General features: G+C 33.1%; 1 long non-coding RNA gene across 1 annotated transcript; it reads right to left on the reverse strand.

Moving 5' to 3' along the window:
• Positions 1–1773: 1773 nt before the first annotated feature.
• LOC107924704 (uncharacterized) lies at positions 1774–2556 on the reverse strand. Its single transcript, XR_001691834.2, has 2 exons — positions 2402–2556; positions 1774–2060 (listed from the first exon to the last, which is right to left on the reverse strand). It is a non-coding gene; the product is annotated as an uncharacterized lncRNA (long non-coding RNA).
• Positions 2557–5630: the final 3074 nt, after the last annotated feature.

Genomic DNA, 5630 nt, shown 5'->3' on the forward strand with positions numbered 1-5630 from the left:
CGATCTCAAATGGAAAGATGGGTTATGGAGTCATTGCTAGAGACAAAGACGGGTTTGTGGTTAGTGGAAGTGGGGGGATTAAAGACTGCTCGTCGATCGCTGAATGGGCAGAAATGGTGGCTTTTGAAGAAAGTCTAAAGGTTGCTAAGAGGTTGAAGAAGCAGAAATTATATGGGAATTCGATTATGCTAATTTGGTAAATAAGATTAATAATAGGGAGAATGATGTCACCATAATGGGTAGCCATATTAAAGCTTTGTGTACTCAATTAGATATGTATGATTCAGTCAAAGTCAGTTGGACAAACAGGAGTAGTAACTTAGTGGCTGACTTTATTTTTCACTTTGTTATTAAAAACAATTGTAACTGTTCATGGTTTCGTACGTTTATCATGTTTCTTTGATTCGATTTTGCATGGCATGTCATTAATGGCAAATTTTCCCTTTGACTTTTCTACAATATTATTAAATATGATCACTCTTTTACTATTTTGCATGGAGTGCATTTAGTTTATGTGTTTTCTCGTTCTCTTATTAGGTTTTTTTCTCTTCTTGTTTTTTTTAAAAAAAGTTAGGTAGGGTTTGGTAGTTTTATGCAGGTTTTTTAGTATCATTTCTTGTAATCTTTTCTTGTATTCATCATTTCTTGTTATCTTTTCTTGTGTTCATTTGTCTGGGTTCTGGGTTTTTTTTTAGTTTCTTCTTGTCTTAGTTGAAAAGGAGATTTCACTAGGGTTCGGAGGTTTTCGAGTGAGTTTCTTTGTGACTTGGCTTCTTGGCTGTGTTTTTAGTGTGATTCGCGTTTTCTTCTCTTTCTTGTTTCCTCTTCCCCTACCTAGCCCGTGATCTCCATTCTTGTTATCTTTGAGTTTCTAGTTTCATTTCATTTTTGTTGTTTCTGTAACACCCCTAACCCGTATCCGTCGCCGGAATAGGGTTACGAGGCATTACCTAAAATCACACACACGATTCACATACATTCATACAATCATAATCAAAATCTATTCATATTGTCCCTTGTAAGGTCCTACAAGACCTTAAAACATGCTTAAAAGTGGTTTGGGACTAAACCGATAACATTCACAAACTTTAAGAAACTTATAAAATTTTCTAACATTTAAGAGTCACAGGCCCGTGTAAAAAGGCCGTGTGCCTCACACGGACACTAGACACGGCCGTGTCACAGACTATTTGAAAATAAGACATACATACTGACTTGCACCACACGTCCGAGGACACGCCCGTGTGCCAGGCTGTGTGAAATCTAAGGGGTTACTGACTTGGGTCACACAACCAACCACACGCCCCTGTGCCAGCTCGTGTGCCACACACGACCAATAGACACGCCCGTGTGTCTAGAACGTGTCAAAACTATAGGGTATACTGACTTTAAATCGTAGGGTACCCCAAGGGACACACGGTCGTGTACCAAGGCCATGTGTCACACACGATCGAGCCACACGCCCGTGTGCTCAGCCATGTGGAGTGAAAATAGACTTAGTTTAAGTCACATTTCTCACCCTCCTCAAGCATAACTAAACCACATCAAATTGCATCATTTCTAAACATATATATGTGCAGTCAAAACATGCCAACTCACCACATATTATACCATCTAATATCAATCATTTCAATTACTCAATTCCACAACCAAAACATGCATATTTCAATCCAAAATATCACCAATCAATTTAGTATCAAAGCATAGCAATCCATTTGTCTCAAACAACATTTACTCAAATTCAATTTCATACCAAAACCTTACCAATTCAACTACCAAATCATACCAAGATGACCATTCACACAAAACCACACACACACACATATATATATCAATTACATCATTTTTCCCATCACATAGTCTATACCAAAACCAATTCCATAAACTCAATCATCTTTATGCCATATCACATGGCAAGAAATACACATAACACATATCATAACATCACTAGCCTATACATGTCATGCATTAATATTTACAACTTCAAAAATACCAAAATAACGTTCGATAGTGTGACGACAATCCTTGATGATCCCTAAGCTCATAGTAGCTTCGATAATCTATAAAACAATGAAAAACACACATAAAGTAAACTTTCTAAATCTTAGTAAGCCATATACAAATAAAATTAACACATAAGATAAACTTAAACCAATTCAATCCTAGCAAGATCACACAAATCACAATTTCATTTCATAAATTACATTTAGTTCACTTGTTCATAATTCACTTGCATATAATCACATTTCATTCTCTTATAATTCATGTAGTGGGCCAAATTTGCCCGGCCCGTTACAAACAACGATAATAAAGCTAAAATAAAAAATATCCAAATATTAAATCGAAGTCCAATCACATAGCCCAAATTCAAAACTCAATACGAGCCCAAATTAACTCATACCCAAAGTTACATTGGCCCAAACGGTCCGAAACATTTTAGGAACAGAAACCCTAAGGTTTTGTTCCCCTTTTACGCCGCAGCCCCAATCGCCAGCTACCTCCGTACGCCAGCGCATAGCCTCCGTACGTGCTCCACGTTCTCCTCCGTACCTGCAAAAGAAGACAAGCAAATGACAAGAACAGCACAGCGAAAACAGAGAAAAAAAGAAAAAAAAGAAATTTTTTGTATTTTTATTTTCGGCTATATAAAAGCCCTATGTTCTTTGTAATCGAAAGAAAAAAGGGACAGAGAATATACACGAATAGAGAGCAATCGAATAAAAAGGCGAAATGTTTCAAGGTGGTTCACTCACCGTTCTTCTCGGATTTTCTCTTTTTTTTCTTGCTTATTATTATTTTCTTTGATTTGTTATACGAACACAAAAAAGAGTTTTTGGGGGCAGAAGGTGATTATCCTTCTTTTGTTTTTTTTTATTATTGGAGCAGGATTTGCATCGTTCTTTTGTTATTTTCTTTCTTTCATTTTGCATTTTAATATAGAATAAAAAGGATTGGGATAAAAAAAGCACTCGCCTGAATCAATCCGGTCGTCAGAGTTGCATTCTTCCTCTTCGAAATCAAGCCCAACTCATCGCTAGCCATCTATTACAGTGATGGTGCGGCGATCGGGGGTGAGTTTTGGTCGGCCAAATGAGGAAAAACATGAGGGATTAGGGATTTGATTCAACTGCTGAAGAGAATAGCAGATTGCCCTTCATTTTTTAGTTTTGATAACAAAACGAAACGGCACCGTTTAAAAAGGGGAAGGGGATCCGTGCATCTACCTGTTCCAGGACCCGAACCCGCGCCTTTATGCAGAAAATGGGTTATTTTCATTATGGGTCCTCCCCTTTCGCGTGCGCATTCAATTGCGTCTTAGCTGTTCCGTTTCGTTTTCTTAAATTAGCTCGTTAATTTGTGCGTGTTTGCACTTTAGCCCCCGTTACAGTGTTGCGTTTTGGGGGTCTGGATTATTTTCACAGTCCCTGCGCATTCGCACATGTTACATGTTGGTCCTCTTTGTTATTTTGGCAGTTGTTTTCATTTATAATTTATCCCTCTTATTTTAATTCTTTTTTAATTGAGTCTCCTTTCTTTATTTATTCATTTTACAGCTTATTATCATTTTTTAAGAAATCCAATATTTTTTTATCCTTGTTTACTTATTTTTTTTTATATTACAAGTTATTTTAATGATTTGATTTCGTTTCTTTAAATCACTTTTGTAATGTTTTTTTTCTACATACACTATTATATATATATACTTTATATGAAAGTTAATTTTTTTTTATTTCATACATATTATTAACCTTATATTATTTTATACATATAACCTCTTTTGAACCTATTCACATTTTCTAATATATATATTCTTAAAAGGAAAATCCATATATTCTATGTACCATTCAAGCTATTAATATTCATATATTTGATCTATATATATTAATCTATACATTACTAAATCCATATGTTTTTGTTATTTTATTATGTTTTGTATACACGTTTACATATCGTTTAAATTATTTTTTACTTATTTATTGGTACATATACTTAATTTATACACATTATTAGATCCATGATTTTATACCTATAGTATTCTTTGTACAATGAGTTTGAAGTTTTTTCTATCATGTTATTTTGATATTTATACGATATTCCTTTAAATATTCTATATATATTTGTACATGTACATTTCTAATTAAAGTTTGTAATTTGTAATATTTATTACTTTAAAGTGCTTAATACTTTTATATATTTGTTGAGCTATTTCAATACCCTTTTTATATATTTTTTAACCACCATCTGGTAGTTCATTTTTTTATACTATATTATTTAAAATATTTATATAACGCTTGTTCAAATGTTTCATGTGTAGTTGTTCACGAATAATACATAATTTGGTTCTATGTACATATTTAGTTCCATGCTAAATTATTTTATGAATTCTCTTAAATTTTTCTATACATATATATTTTTTTTACGTACATAAGTTACTTTTTTAAGAATGCATTTTACTACACATTGTTTTGATTTAAAATTTCACATTTAAATACTATTTTATATGCATGTACATTTGTCAATTTTAAATGAATACATTATCTTTAACATGTTTATATATATTATTTGATTCAAATTTCCTTTTTCATGATCTTTGCTTTAATAATTATTTTGGTTGTAGTCATATTGTTTTGTATCCTATGTATAGTTGTTGTACCATATTCATTTATTTTTTGATGTCATTAAACCAATCATTGCTCATCCATGCTTGTGAGTTTGATTATATTTTCCTAGGTTAGTTATATTTAATTATTAGTTTGTTAATTGGTTGTATCTCATGTGAGTACATTATCCCATATCATTATTTTCCACTTGGTTTATGAAATTTGGTTTTATAAGGTCTAAATCTTTAAGATTAATTTCGTTTTATTTCAAGTCGCATTAACACGTTTTAAGCTATGATTATTCATTTAAAAAAATTCTTTAAAACGAAGGCAATACTCGATGTTTGTCAATTCGGGAATCGTGCCCTATCGTGATGGGTTGCGATTTCCCCGTTTGTTTGAAACAAACGAATATTCCTTTGGAATTTCATTCATGTCTTTAAAAATTCTTCAAAACGAAGGTAATGTTCGATGTTTGGTAATTCGGGGAATCGTGCCCTATCGTGCTGGGTTGCGATCTCTTGTTTGTTCCAAATAATCGAATATTCCTTTAGAATTTCACTCATTCTAAGACAAGGCAATGTCCGATGTCTAGAAATTCGAGCATTTGTACCCTACTGTGCTAGGTTTCGATTTTCTTGTTGGACTAAATAATTGGACATCCTTTTGCAGTTTTCAACATATAAACTTTTGAAAGTCAAAATTTATCATGTTTTCGAGGCCATAAAGGATCATGTCCTATCGTGCTGGATGTGGTGCTATATTCCTCCTAAGCAAGAGAATTTTGATGACCAACTCGGGTTATTCAAATGTTATTAAAAGGAACCACATTTCAAAAACATTTTTAAATCTTAGACATAAGGACAGTATTTAATCGATTTGGTACCAATTTTCGGCGTAGTGAGGGTGCTAATCCTTCCTCATGCGTAACCGACTCCTAAAACCGTTTTCTCATATTTTCGTAAGACCAAAATTGTTGTTTTAGTAAAAAGAAGTACTTTATTAAAATAATCAAATTTCTAGGTGATC

Source organism: Gossypium hirsutum, chromosome A02 (assembly GCF_007990345.1).
Source record: "Gossypium hirsutum isolate 1008001.06 chromosome A02, Gossypium_hirsutum_v2.1, whole genome shotgun sequence".
Taxonomy (NCBI): domain Eukaryota; kingdom Viridiplantae; phylum Streptophyta; class Magnoliopsida; order Malvales; family Malvaceae; genus Gossypium; species Gossypium hirsutum.